Source organism: Embiotoca jacksoni, unplaced genomic scaffold, assembly GCF_022577435.1.
Source record: "Embiotoca jacksoni isolate LCO1_2020_lvr unplaced genomic scaffold, fEmbJac1.0.p SCAF_26, whole genome shotgun sequence".
Taxonomy (NCBI): Eukaryota; Metazoa; Chordata; class Actinopteri; family Embiotocidae; genus Embiotoca; species Embiotoca jacksoni.
The window spans coordinates 2,824,270-2,842,154 of record NW_027185377.1 but is presented as its reverse complement, the minus strand read 5'-3'; the positions used below and the strand labels follow the sequence as shown (position 1 = coordinate 2,842,154).

At 43.3% G+C, this 17,885-nt stretch overlaps 1 protein-coding gene across 1 annotated transcript in view; it reads right to left on the bottom strand.

Moving 5' to 3' along the window:
* Positions 1-17,885, bottom strand: part of LOC138204704 (thyroid hormone receptor alpha-B-like) — a 150,496-nt gene that overhangs the window by 54,726 nt on the left and 77,885 nt on the right. The window contains 1 exon segment of the mRNA XM_069160130.1: positions 5,733-5,812. The gene's annotated coding sequence lies outside the window, so the exon portion shown is untranslated.

Genomic DNA, 17,885 nt, shown 5'->3' with positions numbered 1-17,885 from the left:
AAAGTGTTCGTAGCTTCCAGGTTGGAAAGATTAGCTGCGATACCGCCGAGTGCCACCAGAGGTCGGCTCCAAAAAAAGCCTCCGGCTCCATAGACTCCCATTCAACTTCTCTCATCAAATACGAAGTCAATAAATGTTTTCCGTGAGTTATCACGGTGTTGTTAGCTAAAGTCGCTCCTTCTTATTAGTTTTCTGGCGGTCCATCTGAAAATAATCCCGTTGTGAATTAGAAGTTAAGCCTCAAAAAGTTGTGTTTTTAGGGGTTTGGGGGGGGCGTGTCTGTTTGATTGACAGTCCACCAGTCAGGTCACAGATATCAGTAGGCGGGACGTAGTTTCGTCTGGTTTCCAATCAGATCAGTCACCTCCACCGCTGGCTCCTCCCCCAGCTCGTCCAAATATGGTCACTTCCTGCTCCAAACCGCTCCGAACGAGCAAAGATGGCGCCGGCCAAAATCCGAACTCGAGGCTTCGTAACGGCCGTTCAAAAAAAAAAAAAAAGGAGGAGAGGAGAGAAGCGGTAACTGTACTCTCAACACTTCTGCTGCGAGTGAGCGTGACGCTGAAAGAAAAGCCAGCGCTCCCGCCGCGGTGACACGACGACGCTCCAAAACAAACCACCGGTCACCGCTTAAAAACTAAAGAAACCTCTATAGGCACCTGTTAAAATATTGGCATCGCATAGTGAGGAAAGTCAAGCTTTTTTTTTAAAAAATGTTTTATAGTGAATAAATAGTTTCTCTGTCAGAACTCAGCTGGCAGGATTAAAAGGGAAAAATGTTCCTGGGATCTCTCAGGTGGATATTTTTCCCTCTTTTTACCCGTCATACTTTTCCAAAAACAGATTCCACGGAAGCTGCTAATGTGGTCATTGAAGTTGTGTGTGTGTGTGTGTGTGTGTGTGTGTGTGTGTGTGTGTGTGTGTGTGTGTGTGTGTGTAGTAAAGTGTGGCATCAAGCTCAGGGTGGGCGATACGGCCTTAAAATAATATCACCATGAACCTGTATTCTTGACGATATGACGAAATACGGAAAAATGTGTGATTATTAATTTTGCTAACATACAATTTCAACAAAAAAGTATTTGAGTTTTAGATTTCGGCATACAGAAACAGTTTGTCTTCAAATATTCAGAAAAAACAGATAAAAAAAATGATCTCAGTTCTGTAGTTTGTCAACAGCACCAATATCTTAGTGTGCCGAGGAACTTAGTTTGCTTTGCTCTGTTGTGGGTGGGGCTTAGTGTGGGCGGAGCTTCGAGATAACCTCGGTTACGCCCCCCCCCCCTGAAAACGAAAGGTTAAAGTAAAATGTAATGTAATTCGGCGCTTTTAAGGCCACGTTGAAGGTTTTCTGGGAAAAAAAACAACATACTGCAGTCTTTCCACGGGGAACTCATAAGGTCATGTGAGTCGACAGCTTGTTTGTGCACGCGTGCATTAAGTCACCTGTGGAGCTGCCCAGAAACAACAACAACAACAACGTACAGTGTGTACAATATAATGAGCTCCAGCTATAATGCCTTCTATTCATTCTATACAGCGGGTCAGCGAGTGCCCTCGTCACACGCCGGTAATCGCTGTCTTCCGAGTGCAGTTATAACAGTAATTTCCTTTTCATTTGGAAATATTATTTGCGTAATTCACCTCATTATCGGGAGCACAGCATAGAGTTTTCTTTAACAGACGGAACATAAGAAAGCACAAAAAAAAATACAAAGTACAATTTCCAACTAATAGATGTTTTTTTTGTTTTTTTTTAACAGAAGCAGAAAATGTGCTGAAGTCTTTAGGCCCGCGTTTACAGACACGTTATTCTGCCACGACAACTCGCAGTCCAAATCATCTAACTTTCTTTATATTTATTAAAATTACTGACGGGGGAAGAAGAAGAAAAAAGTGTGAAGCTTAAGAAGACACATTTCCATTGTTGTCCATCAAAGTAATTCACTGAAACACCATGTGGCCAGTCAGCTCGACGCTCTTCCCACTTCTTCAATGACCAGTTGACAAGAATTCATCCTGACAGACTGTCACAACAGACCAAGACGTGATATTAAAACCCTCTGAAAAAAGGAGGCTATTGTTTTATGAAAAGCCTCGTGTGAAGACTTCAGACCGGGTTTTGGACTGTGACTGAAACCTATTACTAAAAAATTAAAACAGAAAAAAAAAGAAAAAAAAAATCAGTGAGAAGTCAGTGAATTACAATAAAGTATAGGACGAGTCGGATGGAGGGATTAGTTTTTAATTGGGCTACTCTGCTGCAGATTAATTATCCGGACTGGACTCAGTGTTTCTACGATGACGCCACAATGTCAAAAGAGTATTATATTCAGAAAACATCTTTCTGACATTAATGGTGAATTATTTTATCCGCTATCAAAAGTAGGGCATCCAAGTCTCACTCATTTCTCATCATTGGGCCGAGCGTTCTGACATTGGTCGGATAACATTATCAGCCTCAATGCATTTTAAAGTGGACACTTGTAACTCAGCTATTTTGCTTAATGACATTAATGATTAAGATCTAGGAACGCAGCAGTGTCGCTTCTGCAGAAGTCTGACGAGCAATTAAAGACAGATGATCAAACAAGGTTTCAAACAGGGTCAAAGGTTACCTGGCGGAATGCCACAACTTCAAAATAAAAGCCTTCCTTTCAAATTAAAAGACATAGATGGGTCCAGGCGTGTTCTAGGTTTTGGCCTTGTCAGGTGTTTCTTTCAAAAGGCATTTAGGAAACGTGGTAAATTGTTACACTCTCCCTCTCTGAGCTGCATGAGTCTCTGCATGCACGTCATTCCTACGCTGTGACACCCTGTCAGCAGCTAATACTGCAACACATTTGACAAAGAACCTCATTATGTCATTATGGACGATAAAAATAACGAAAAAAAAAAAATCTGTGAAACTATAATCTACCACAAGGGGCTTTAGTTAGTAAAAACAAATATCTGTTACGTCTTCATTTATTTATTTATTTTTTTATAATAAGAGCTGCTCTGTTCCAACGCAGACTGCTGACAGACAGATTATATATCACTTTATTTTTCCAATTTCACGTCTGCTGTTGACATGACCGACTCGCGGTCTGCACACAACACGCACTACAAAACGCCAACAGCAACACAGCTTTTGTGTGTGTGTGTGTGTGTGTGTGTGTGTGTGTGTACGAGGCGTGTGTGTGTGTGTGTGCTGCAGCGGGCTATGTCAGCAGCGGTCCTGTAGCAGCAGGTGAGATTTATGGGGTGTTAAGAATGCTAGCCTGGAGCTCAGAGATGGGAGTATGACCCCCCCCCCTCCCCCCCCACCCCCCCCACCCCACCTCCACCCGCCCCGCCTGGCTCCTACTTAAAGACACACGGCTCCATATGTACACATACAGTACCCTACCCCTCCCTGCGCACACACACACACACACACGCGCGTGCACATCAACCCCTGAACCTTATGGTGTGAGTGTAATGGCTGCCCCCCCCCCCCCCCCCCCCTCAGACTCCAGCTCTGAAAGGCTAAACGTCCTGGGGCTAAACACACCTTCTAAAATGTCCCGCTTACCCTGTTCAACAATTTTCCTTCACCCCCCCCCCCCCGCTGACTAAAGCCTCCGTCTCACCAGCGAGCACGACGACGGGCGGTGGGGATCGCTTTGATCGCTCTTGAGAAGGGCATTGAGAGGTCGCTGCCGCGGCCACTGACGAGCACGTTGTACGCGCCGCGAACCACGGAGTCTTTTTGCCCTTTACCGGATGACATTGAAGACGCTGTCGGTCCCTGGCAGGGGAGTGTAGAGTTGCATTTTCTCTCGCAGTTGCTAAATATTTCATAGCTTAAGTGAGCGAGTAAACACATACGTACAGATCCTGTAAACAGTCCTTATATCGTACTGACTGCTCACTTACTGCTGGCGCAATTAAATTATACTGTATTGTTTGATTTGAGCAGTTCAGGAATGTATTTGTGCTCCAAAGACAGCAAAAACATGCCTTTGGTTAATAGTATATAAATGTAGACGTAGGTTTGCCCGTGGAAAATCATGTGAAGTTTCAAATCAATAATCCAACTGATTTTTGTGCAATAAGAAACCCTCAGGCAAAGCAACTTTTACTCCGGTCAAACCAGGCCACTAATCTCTCTGACCTCGCAGGGGTCAAAGGTCAATGCCCCTCGATGTCAAATATTGACATCCGCATCATGACCAAGTACAACGTGGGCAAATATTTACAGTGCAGTACTCCATCGTAGCTGACCAAACCAAACCGGGATGTTGCGCTCTTTGCCATGGCGACGCACAAGAAAGGGTTTGCAAACATAAATCGCTAAATTAAATGGCTTCTGTCCTGAAATTACCTTTTTCTGCCCGGAGCAGCAGCTGCGCATGCTGATGTCACATGAGTCCATTCCACCTGTGACTGACAGCAGCCCTCCTCTGGTGTGCCATGAGCTCGATGTCATTAAAGCCATTCTCAACAAACATCTGTCCAAGCAACTTTGTAGGTTATTCTGCCTCGCTCGGTCTGAGCTGCTCTGCATTATCTGCCTCCGCTGCTTCCCCAAAGCTGAAGGGACTTAGAGCGGGATTAAAGCGCAATTATACGCTTTCCCCCTTTCTCTCCAGCTGTGAGAGGAAAGGAAAGGAAAGGAAAGGAAAGGAAAGGAAAGGAAAGGAAAGGAAAGGAAAGGAAAGGAAAGGAAAGGAAAGGAAAGGAAAGGAAAGGAAAGGAAAGGAAAGGAAAGGAAAGGAAAGGAAAGGAAAGGAAAGGAAAGGAAAGGGCGTCTAAATGAAGAAAATCTAAACGCTCTGCAGGAACTTTTTGGTATTCAGTTGTCGTCGGGCTGAGAAACAACTCACAGACAAAGATGATGACGGCTGCGTTCAATTTCCGAAGTAAATAAATCACCAGACAGGCGAGATTGCAGAACAAGTGTCGCATCATCAGCTGCTCCTCCTCCCTCTGATAAATTAATATTTGAATGGAAACAATCTACAGTAATCAGTCGATCCGTGCACACTTGTCAATGTGCCGTTTTCACAGCTTTACGAGTGTTCAGTTTGACACGATGGCAATGCCAGATTTCTGATTTACGTTTTGGCTGAGAAGAAGCAGCAGCACATTTCACTGGAAACAAAAGCAACAAAGCTCCGGAAAAACATTGGATTTCTGGACACAGCCACTTATTCTTAGATATTACATCCAAATACATATATGCTTGATATCGAACAGTGGAAACTATTTTTTGGACTTTTCATTAAAGTCTACAGATGTTTTCTCTGTACCGAGTTGACCTGATGAACTACAGATTTAAACCTACAATAACTTCTGTAAATGTGAGCAAGAGCTGCAAGATTTGGGTGACAATTCTGTAGGTTTATCTCCACAATCGACCCCTTTTATAACCGAGCAAGTGGATCAAACAGAAACTCTCCTCATAGGGCATGTGGAGGTTCCTCAGCTGATCTGTAATCAGCTTATAGAGCAGAGAAATTGGCCATGTAACGTCAACATGCTGCATATGTGACACATCACTGCTGCAATTAGATAATGAACTGCGATGAAAGCAGCCCCGACTGCAAGCTAGCGGCTCGCTGTTCATGTACACACACACACACACACACACACCACACACACACACACACACACACACACACACACACACACACACACACACACACACACGCATCGAACATGGATTTATTAAAACAGGCGAGGAGACGGGCAGAATCACAACCTACCGGTCATGTTGTGTGCGTTTGTGTGCGGTTTAAGGATTTCCCCAGGCCTCCTGCGCTGCGTCGTCCGCCTCGTCTCCGTCCTGGAAGACATAAAAAGAGGATTGTTAGGGTGGGTGGGTGAAGACGGCGGTTGGAGGAAAGAGAGGGATGCAGCGTAAAGAAAAACAAACAAGGCTGTACAGTACAAAAGGCCAGTAAAGACACCTACCCCTCCTTCCCCTGAAATCCCGTCTGTCCTCATTCCTAAAAGCTCATTTTTCTCGCTGTTGTTTCTCCGTCTGTACTTTCCTCTGTTCGCTGCTTTCTCCTTCATCTTTCTCCTTCTCCCTCCGCAGCTCGTATTCGTCCTCCCCGTTTCCCCGCATGTGGTTTTTTAGAATTTTTTTTTTTTTGTCTCTCCTCCCACCTCCTGCTGTTCTATTCTTCACTCCTCTTTCTCTCCGTGTTTTTCCTTCCCTCTCTTCTTTTCTTTATTTAATTTTTTTTTTTTAACCGTGGCCTCGGGGAGCCTTCGGCCTGTTTACCTCTCAGACAGATATGAAAGCCAAACATTTATCTACGGGCCTGTGTCACAGTCATGCTCTAATAGATGCAAAAACACCCTCCTACCGCGAGCGCGACTGGTTTTTAACATCAGCGGTGGAAGCTGAGACTTTGATACTCACATCAGGCAGATGTTAAAGACTTCTGCTGCAGGATCTGACTTTGAAGTTTACCTGCCCGCCGTCTCAGGTGAGAAACTAGCGCGGGGATGAGCGGGCTGCGCTGAACGACTACTTAAATGTCAATCTCCTGTTCACACATGACGTACAGAGCTGGATGTGTTTCGCAGAAGGACCGGAAGAATGGAAAAAAAAAACAAAAAAAACCCCAGCTTTGATTGGTCCAAAGTTAAAAAACAGTAACTAGCTCAGTTAGTTACACGGTTTACCCAATAAATGAAATGAAAGTCAATCCCAGTGCATTCAGTGTTTGACTTTTGCTTGTTTTCGTTTTCATTTGTCTCAGTGATGCTGATGAGATTTATTGCTTAACGAAGCAAAACTTAAACATTTCAAAATGAAGATGTATTAGTTTGGTATCTAAATTTTGTATTTTTGGGGGGATATCAAACCCTACACATGCTGCTTTTTCACGAGAGAAAAAAAGAGAGACCGAATGAGGGAGAATATCCAGAAAAAACGTGAGAAAAAAAATCTGTGAAACTGCGAATGAGGAAGGACGGAGAAAAGAAAAGTGCTTTAAGACGGTGAGGGAAGGAGGAAGCTGAAATGACAGAAGGTATGCATCCGTGTGTGTGTATGTGTTTCCTTCTAAATATTGATCTAAGAGCCCTGTGTAATTCAGAAAGCGTTGACATCTTGTGTTGTAATAATTTCTCATCTGACATCTGAGGTATTTAAATCGCTAAAATAACAAAATGTATCCTTAAACACTTTTTAATTTAACACTAAATTCATCCACCAGGTTTTTTTGGAACTTCCAACAGAGACGAGTCAATCTGTTGATGAAGATGGAAAAGTTCTGGAAAGTTCCCTTTTGGCAATTTAGTCCAAAAAAACAGTTTGACAAATGCCTTCTAACTCAAGGTCCACTTACTGCCTTCCTCCAGAGTTTTCCACCAAAAATCCACCTGCTGCCGTTGCCAAGGCCAACAACCAACTTTCACAATCCATTTTCTCAAGTGGTAAATCAGAAATTGAACTGCACACCGTGGTAGAGTTATATCCATATTGCCCACTCCTAATGACGTTCCTGTACTTGAAGGAAAACACATTAAGTTGGTTTCACCACCGAGTGCCAAAAAGACTCCGGTTCCATTGACTCCCATTCAACTAGTCTCCTAAAATTCTTCGTCAATAAAACTTCTCCACGAGTTATCTCGGTGTTGTCAGCGAAAGTCGCTCCTTCTTATTAGTTTTCTGGCGGTCCATCTGAAAATAATCCCGTCGTTAATTAGAGAATAAGCAGCGTTTTTTTGGGGGGGTGGGAAGGGCGTGTCTGTTTGATTGACAGACCATTCAACAAACCGACGGGGCGACGTCGCTGTTGGTTCCCCTCTCGGTCTGGGTTGAAAAGTGCATTGAAAGAATACGGACGTGCCACAGAGACAACAGATCAACTCAGTCAAGATGGGAGGTCAACTATTTCGCCCCCCGCGTTGACAGTGTGTGACAGGCGCCGAGTCCGATCCGGCCTCCCACACGACAGAGCAGAAGATGATAGACGGCTCCGAAGGCAAGAGAATTGAGTCGAGCAGCTTGGGTGTCTCAATGAGAGGACGAGCTTCAAAGCGAAGCCTCTTCATTTTTTTTTTTTTGCTAACTCCCCAGCAATGCTATCACTGCTGCCAGCGCAGCCTTTTCACCATCCTGCCGACATGAATGCCTCCTTTTGTGGCAGTGAAATTCCACTGGCAAGTCTCTAATTAGCTGGAGGGCTCTTCCCCTGCAGGGCCGTGTGGGCCAAAAAATAAAAAATAAAAAGAGAGATTAGAGAGGGAGGTAGCTCCGTGAGAAGGAAACTGTGCAAACAATAAGGAAGCTGCATGGAGAAGCTGTCATGTGATGCTCTCCGGTTGGAACCGACCCATAATGAGCGGACTGAAAAGTGGGCGGTGTTGGTATTCAAACTCCGACAGGTGGTTAACCGACGGGCGGTATTTACATCGACTTGCCGGGGGAGTTGCTCACCTGCAAAAACTGTTGGGCCCGTCGACAGCTGAAGATCGGCTAAATGCTAATCAGCGCTCATTAGTAATGTGACCGGTCGTCTCACTTCCTGAGATCAGATTTAAAGGGCACTCTGCTGGGTTCACACACAGTAGGTTTGTTTACCCCCCCCGACAAAGAGCAGTTTATATATTTTATAGCCTCTTAAAAAAAAAAAAAAAAAAAACTTTAAACGGAGGGCTTTCGAACATGCAGGGAAAGGTTTAATGAAAGACGTGACCGAGTCGGATTATGAGAAGCGTGGGACAAAAAATGTGCGTCTTTTGGCTTTAACCATAATTTATAGGTTTGTGGTTGAGTGTCCTTTAAAATGGTAAACTTTTATTTGAAGAACACAACTATCCTGTTATATTATTATGTTATTAGAAAACGCCTTGCTGTTTGTTCTGTGACACGTTGCCTCGGTGTTGTGAGCGTTTCAGTGCAAGCAACAGCTCCGGCCTTGTGTGCATTTTGACGGGTGACGGATTTCAGTCGCGCGAGTCACGTGCTCCTCCAATATTTGCACTGACTGGATAACTATCCTACACAGTGTACCTAAATGACAGGTAACAGTGTGCCGTGTCTGAGGTGGGGCTGAACTTTATCTAATTACATTATCCTGCCTTCCAAAAAAAAAAAAAAACACCTAAAACTGCTGCTTTAAGGAAGTTTAGGAGCTCCAGATACATGACTTCCTGTTTCCTGTTACCTAAGCAACCATACGTTTCACAAGTAGGTGTAGGAGCCAGTATTTAGCATTTTTACAATAATTGATATCGGTATTTTTTTTATATTTAATCGCACATTATTTATAAGAAATATTCTATAGTGACGTGAAGAGTGTGCAATAATTAGAGATACCATAGAAACCAACTACATCTCAAGCAGATCCGGATCCATAAAGAGGTTGATCAAAGCTGCAGGACGCATTCCTGAGATACGTTTGAAGTTGCCGTTTGACCCGAAGGCACAGAGTATTAAAATAGCCTCCAAGCAGGAATATCTCATTATCTGATTCTTCTTAATTACCCTACAAGCCTGGACGTATGACAGAAAATCCAAGAGGGGACTCTTCGATAAGATCCATCCAGTCTTGTGCTCAGTGTGACTGATTGTTTAATGACCCGTCCGACCTCGCCTGCCCTCCAATTCCCCCAACGGCGCTAACACGGCCTTACACTTCTCAAATGGAGGCTGTAAAAACCTTGCCCTGTAAGTACAGTTTATGGTGTTTTAACGGCCTGACTGCATACTCTCGTTGAAGCAAATTATGGGATGTTATTTCAGAGACTGTTATAAAATAACAGTAATTGCCCTGCTACTACAAATCAAAAGGCAATGCTGTTTCTCCACAAGAGAGCAAAGGCGGTGGAGTTGTGGCGACTTAAAACGTTCTGCGTTTCCAGAAAAGTGACTTTGCAGAAGCTAGTTTTGGGGGATTTGTGTTTCCCCCGCCTAAAAAGAAAATACACAATAAATGGCAAAGTGCTGTCGATAAGATCTCACCAAATAAAATACCCACTGTGGGCTTCAGGAAGTCTAAAACAGAACCATAAAAATCCTCCCCGCTTCAGAGGGCATTCAACTGAAAACATCTTGAGGGTGAATTCTGTCAGCGGGCCCCAAGTTCACCGCTACACCCCCTCTCGAGAGGCGAATGTAAGGCTTTGAACTTGCGGGCAGGGAGAGGCGTGGGGAATTCACTGGCCTGTCAGGACTGTGAATGATGGTGGATGGAAAAGATCAGATGCTGCCTCGCTGTTCTGCCCTCGGGGGGGGAAGAAGATCCTCTGACACGACAGGCCGAGCCACGCAAAGCTTGAAAAAACATGGCAACTGATGAAGAGCTCAAACTCATATGAACACACAAAGGGCCCCAAATTACACCTTCGATTTCGAGCAAAAGACATCGTAATTAACGATGAAATTTGATAGGACGTTTTTCGACACGTCGGTTGCCTCCGGAAATACTTTTAAAGGAGTTCTCTTCTAAATGCTTCTGAAAGGAGACCCGATCGGAAGCAACGAGCACGGCGCAAGGGGTTTAATTCAATTGTTGATTTAAGTTGGGAACTTTCAGGCCAACATCCCACTGGTGTCACGTATTTATCAGCACATTGCATCAAGGATACTCTTGTCTGTGGGAAAGTGCTCAAAATCTGCAGTGGCTCGGTATGAAGCAGATCCTAAGTGGGACTTAATTTTCTAATGCCATGCATTACCACCTGCATACGATCTCCTCTTTCCACTGCAGTTAACCTTGACCTCTTCCCACTTATTCAAAACAAGTCTCCTTTTTATCTCGTTTGGGAAAGGAGCGTGTTGCCGACAACCCGCACAGACCAAACGGCACGAAGGCAAAATGCCATCGAACAATTGCCGTAATTGAAGAGTGTCGTTGCCAGCAGCCTGAGGGATCACAAACTTGTCTGGCAAAAAAAATCTCTGCTGCTGTTACGAAAGTGGTGCTGATTAGTACCGAGTGTATGCCCATGTTTATGTGTGGATTTGACATGTTTTCAACTATCTCATGATTAACCTCAGCCCGGCTCCGTTGGCCTGTTGCTCACAGTTTCAGTTGTTATTGGCAGGACTCTGAAAGGGCACTCAGTGACAAGGAGCTAGATATGAAACGATACGAGCAGATCTAGTCGTACCCGACCGTTTTGGTGAAGAAGGACCGGAGCCAGGTGGTAAAACTTTCGCTTGTTGCGTTGTAACTGAAAAGGTGAGATCGCAGATACAGGCAGCTGAAATGAGTTTCCTCTGTCGGCTGATCAGCTGTAGAGATAAAGGGAAGGAGCTCAGAGTCCAGCAGCCAGCAGCGAAAGAAGCCAGTTGAGGTGGTTTGGAAATGTGATTAGGACGCCTTCCTTCGAAGGTTTTCTGGGTAGGAGACCCCCCCGGTTAGACCCAGAAGGCATTGTGTAGACTGTATATCTCAACACCTTGGGCGATCCCAATATACGAGGGACGTATGGACTCGCGCAAACCTGCTGCCAACGCGACTCGACCTTGAATAGCAGCAGGAAACGAATGGATGGCTGAACATATTTTACTTGGAGGTCAATGGTGATTCTTTTAAAAGCTGCTCGTGTAGTCTCAAAAGAGACCCGAGGTCTACGCCCATTACAAAGCGTCGATTGTCAACGATTTACAATGAAGCTTAAGCGGATAAATTGTGAATTTAGGCGAAATGGCTCAAGCAGCCAGTTCAGGCAATATATAAAAGGACAACAACAATTTATACATTACAACAAGAATATAACAGCCAAATCTAATAAAACCTAAATGTACTTTAAATGAGCACAGCTGAAAGCAATTAGTTTATATTTAAAAGGGGGGAATTATAGTTCTGTCTTTTGACCGTGGCTTACAGTACATGATAAATAATAATTAACTAGATGTAAATAATCATGCTGCATTATGTTTGTAATGTCACTGACATGAAAGCTAACAATGTTAAACGAACTGCACTTTCATTGTTGATCAAACTGGATCTCATTAGGAGCGTTTCGGCTACCAAAGAGACGCCGATATTTAGGGCCTTAACGATGTCATGTGTCTGCGGTCTGTAATGCCCATCAGCGAGCACACACACACACACACACACACACACACACACACACACACACACACACACAAACATTTCTTTTGGTGGGAATCTGTGTTTGTCATCTGGGATTGATGTAAATTCAGGATAAGAAACAATGTCTTCATGCTGTTTTAGCTGTTTTGTGCCATTCAAAAACACGGGTTTTGAGTCTGAATGTCAGCTGAAAAGCGTCAGATGCAGCCGACAACATGAGGAATCAATTCTAAAAACCCAACTGTGAATAACATAATTTATTCACACATGCGTGGATGTGCGCGGTCACACACACACACACACAAAGTACAGTACATGTCCTTCAGACCATCTGGGTGTCAATCTACTCAGGTTGTGGATGGGGGTGAGAGGAGGGGTGATGGGGGGGGGGGGGTTGCAGTATGTTCGCAGTGTCACTCCAAGGGCGGACATTTTTTTTTTTGTTCACTATATGAGCGGTCACAAAATTCACAGCGTTCAGGGGGATGAGGACTAAAGAGACGTGTGTGTGTGTGTGTGTGTGTGTGTGTGTGTGTGTGTGTGTGTGTGTGTGTGTGTGTGTGTGTGAGGGGCAATAAGGAGAGAAATGATGAAGAAAAAAAGGCAGCGAGGCCGAGGCACACAAGGCCTTGTTGATGAGAGCTCGCACAGCTGGATAGTACAGTGTAGATGGGGGGTGGGGGGGGTTAGGGGGTCAGGGCAAAGGTCACGGCGAACAGGGATGGAGACAATGCAACAGGGCTTGTCAGGATGAAAATTTACTGTTTGGTCAAGCTGCAAATAGCTTTGCTCCAGTGCCCTCGGCGCTGTATCTGCATGAAGTATGTGTGGAGAAAAAAAAGGAAAAAAAGGGGGGTCAAAGAAAAGCTAGACCTCTGAAAATCGCTGTCTTTATATGGGTATGGCGAGGGGTTAAAGGGAGGAAAAAAATATAGCATGTAGCATCAAATAAAGTTAAACACTCAGTTAAAACATCCTAAAGATGGCTTATTTAATTGCTGTAAGAACTGTCGGTGTAATTAGATTTTAATTCAAGTTTAAAAAAATAAATGATTAGAATGATTCTCAAACCAAAAACCAAAGTACAGGTTTTGCAGCAGTGTACAGTCAGTGCCATTTATGTGCTTGGACCTGATGCCTCGTAAAAAAAAAAAAAAAAAAAGTCTGGGTATTTTTGCAGCGCTGACCAAATACCACAACATTCTCATTAAAGTTTCATCCAACATAAACAAGGCCTTGACAGGCATTTAAAACAAAAAATGGCTCCCATGGATAATCAGGCAATGCTATGTTTACGTTGTAATTTTCTGTCTTCAGTGTTTTCTGTGCTACGTGCAGGACTTTGAACTGCTCGTGTGTGAAACATGTTAATGAAAGACCGTGTTTGTCCTCATGACACAGAGGCTCCAGAAGGTGGATCTGAGTCCAGATCAGTACTCTGACTTCACCCCAGACACGCCCCAAAACATAGCTCACTTTGAGGCCTCATATCTAATTAATTATGCAATCATATTTAAAAGGACCACCAGAACTCTGATCAGAAGGAGTGATTTGAGCAAATGACACTATAAGAACTTGTGAAAAAGTTCTATTGACTTTGTATTTAATGAGCGAAATTGACGCTTTTTGACTGCGAATCTATGGAGCCAGCTTTTTGGAGCCCTAGTGTCCCTCAGTGGTATTGCACTTTAGCATTGGTTTCGCTACATTAATTTTTACATGCAGTCTGAGGGCAGATTTTTGTTTTTGCTACCTTCAGATATAGCCAGGCTAGCTGTTTCCCCCTGTTTCCAGTCTTTATGCTAAGCTACGCTAACCTCCTGCCAGTTGTCGCTTCGTATTTACTGTAAAGACATAAAATTGGGGGCGGATGATTTCCAGTAAGACAAGTGTCTCAAAAAGAACTTCAAACAATTCATGTTTACATGTCTGCAAGTGACACGGATATTTCTGAACTGCACACTCGTCTGCAGAGTTGTTTACTGAGCGATGGCTATGCAGGTCTGGTAAGTCTTCCACAGAGCGTGCGGTTATGTAAACAAACCGGACTCCCAAACATCGACGCAGACCTGAAATCTGTTGCTGAGCTCCGCACAATCCGGGAAGGAAAAAAAGGAAAGCACAACGGGTGAATGACAACAGCTGGGCCCGAACCAAAGCTCAAGACGAGCATTAAATCACCCCGCCGGCCTCGGCGGGCCGGCCCAGAACAGAAGCTATCATCGTGGAGCCTAAATGCGATTAGTGTCCAGTGGTAATCTAGGGCCTATTCATTCCTGCTTAGAGTAGGTGACACGTTTGATTCAGAGGATTAGTCCACCTCTCCTCGCCGTTGGAAGGGAGGAGGAAATCAAAGGGTCCACGTTAGGCGGGGGAGGAGGAGGAGGAGGAGGAGGAAGAAGGGAGAGCGGTATAAAAAATTTTTTAAAAAAGGAAGGAAGGAACCCCCGCTAGGAAGGAGACGAAGGAATATCAAAGAAAACGGGGAGAGGAGCGAGAGCCATGAGCCCAACACTCTTCCATAATTCAGGCGGACAGTTCCCTTTGTGCAGCCGTGTCATTAACATAACGCGGCTGCACCGGCTTTCTTTTAGTTAGCGCCTTCACAACGTACACGACGAGAGCCCGAGAGACACCGGGACCCGTCTGAGGCTGCAGGTTCCTCCGCTCGACGGGTTCAACGGGGGAAAAACTCACTTGGCCCGTAACTCCACGCGTCTCGTTAACCTTCGCCAACATTGATTTAAACAGATGATGGAGAGAGAAAAAAAAAAGAAAAAAAAAAGGATATATGCCTCTGCATCTCTGTATGACAACTTCTGTTGCTCAACTGTAAGTTTCCTCGACACCGGAGGCTGTGTCGCAACTCATCAGAGCAGAAGTAGAGCGAAACGGATGTTTCAAAGAGTAGCCAGGCATACAAACGCTCGGGCGGGCGAGGACTCAAACTGCTGAGTCATGCTACGAGGCTCAATCTTAAAACAGCCATCAGCAAGTATGTGTACAGGTTGGAAATACAAAAAAATAAATAATTTTTTTTTTTTAAAAAACGCCCTAAAAATGGCTAAATTTACTGCAAAAATGAACAGCACGAACCAATGATTCTGTTTGTTGCTTTAATTTACTGCAGAACGACGAGAGGACAGCCGACACTAAACACGAGATGAGTCTATAATCTATAAAGCACACACATCCGGTGAGCCTTAAAACACACAGAGCGACACCAGCAAATCAGCACCGTCATTTAAATGTCAAACAGACGTTAAATAGCTAGGTGTTTACAAGGCAGGAGAATAAAAAAAATAAAAAAAAAGTTAGGAGTTTATATGTCTATAAAGAAAAACAACAACAGCAAAGCACTTCACTGTAAATGTGCCGGAGATTATACTGTATCACATCCTGCACATTTAAACACACAAAAGACGCGAGGAGGCAGCCGAGCCTCCACCTCTCACACCGGACTGGAAACGTTTTTTTTTCTAAAAGTTAAGTTGATTTTTCTGACTGTAAAAAAACAACAACAAAAAAACGCTGTTGAAGTGACCATATTTGGACGAGCTCAAGGGAGGAGACGGCGGTGGATGTGAAGAACTTGAGAACCGATTGCGGAAACCTGACCGCAACACAGCGCTGTCAATCAAACAGACACGCCCCCAAAAGCACGGCATTTTGAGGCCTAATATCGAATTAATGACGGGATTATTTTCAACCGGACCCCCAGAAAATTTATAAGAAGGAGCGCCTTTATTGAATGACACCATAATGAATTATGGAAATAATTAATTGACTTTGTATTTGATGAGAGAAGTTGAATGGGAGTCTATGGAGCTGGAGGCTTTTTGGAGCCGACCTCTAGTGGCACTCGGTGGTATTGCAGCTTAAAGCACCTGCGTATCGGCCTCATTTTTCAGACCCGGAAGCTACGAACACTTTTAAATGACAAAGACACTTAATATGTATCGTCGCCTGTCAGGAAGTTCGATAAAAATATCAAACATTTAAACAATTTTTCTGAATTAAGTATGTTACATTGGACACATTGGTAAGGCTGCGTCACACCTACATTTTCTCTTTGTTTTAATCCAAATAGGTACATGACTCAAAGAACTCTGGTTTCTTTAATCAAATGTAAAAAAAAAAAAAAAAATCTTATTTCTCAGAATATCAAAAACATTCTCGAATCAGTGGAAAAACATTGATTCTCGAGTCCACAGACGCATTAAAAGAAATATACTTTTAAAAAAATTTTTTTTTATAAAAGGCCACCAAGTAAGTGCAAAGTGCTAGAGATATTGCAAGAGGGCCAGAAAAATACTTACGACATACGAAGCCTTCATTTCACAGAAAATCAAAGGTTTGATATAGATATCACACTGTCACAGTGAATCCACACACATACGTACGTTGCGAAGCCTCTTCCTCCCTCTTCCTCCCTCTTCCTCACACGTCTGTAGCTCTGCGCTTCTTTTTCTGGGTTCTCGTTACTTCCCTCTGTGGATTTTCCTTTTTCCTCCACATTAAAGAGCGCAGCGGAGACGCACAGTATCATGGAAATCCTAAAGGTTTTCTTTCTGTTTTTTAGGTTTTAGCATGTGCCTGCTACAGTACGGTCTCTGCAGATGCAATTACAGTGAGCCAAGAGACAGGAAAGAGGGAGACTGAATTAAGTGTGTCAAAAGTAACAGAGTGAAACTACAACAGAATAAAAATAAATAAATAAAGGTGACTGATGTAAAGTGAAGGGAAGGAGAGAGCCACTGAGTTCCAGCTCCACGAGCTGTTTTTAAATGTGAAAAGTATAATATCCGTACTGTATAACAACAGAGTTCAGAGTTAATCCTGCTGTCAATCACACCCTTTAAATCGAACATTTTTGTGTGGACTTTTTGTGGAAAGATTTTACAGAGATATGTTTTAATAATGATCAGAAATTATGTGAATTGCATATTTTTTTATTTCAAAAAGGTCACATTTTCTCGGGGAAGGAGCTACGAAACATCCAACAGATACAAGTCTTCCTCAAACGTAGGGGACAACACTGGAAATAAAACAAGTTTCTTTTGTTTTTCTTCCCAAAACTGCAGTAAATGTGAAGCTACACAAATATGGTTATTTTATATTTGAAATACAACAGAAATATCTGCTTTTTTTTTTTTATTATAGTTTCTGCCAATAATGCCTGCTTTCACATTCACTGTCAAACAGACGGAAAGAAGCAACAGCAGTGGGGCGAGATTTACTTTAAGCCGCTGCCAATGCAAACACATCTCACTTCAGATGTTTGCTGCAATCTTACAAAACTCCTAAAACAAATGTTAAAGCTATTTTTTACAACAGCAGTGGGTTTTTGTTGTTTCTTTCCAAAGAAAAATACATCTTTATGGCTAAAAAGTTGGTCAAATTACTAGTAGAAAGTCAGAAACTTAAATACTAATTCTGGTTATCTGTCAATCACTGAAGTCATTTAAGCTTCTCTTTTTCTTTGTTTTATACAATATATTGTAAATATTAGACAAAATATTCATGTTTAATTTGTAAAGACAACACCCTGGACTCACTTTTTCTGACATTTTATAGGCCAGACAGGATTTGAAAGTTAATTGAAAGACTAATCAGTAATTGTGAATTAAAGATAACCCTGCAGACAAAGACTGAAGTATAACTCAGCCATGGGTGAGACCCTGCAGAGACAAGCAGCTCTAACTGACAGGTTAAGAGCCTTACCTAACACCGTGCACCCCCCCATCTACAGATAACACATTATACGGTGCGCCCCACCCACACCGTGAATGTCAGAAGGGGACAAACTTTACGACAAAAGAGTTCGATTACACAGAAAATGCTGTAAAG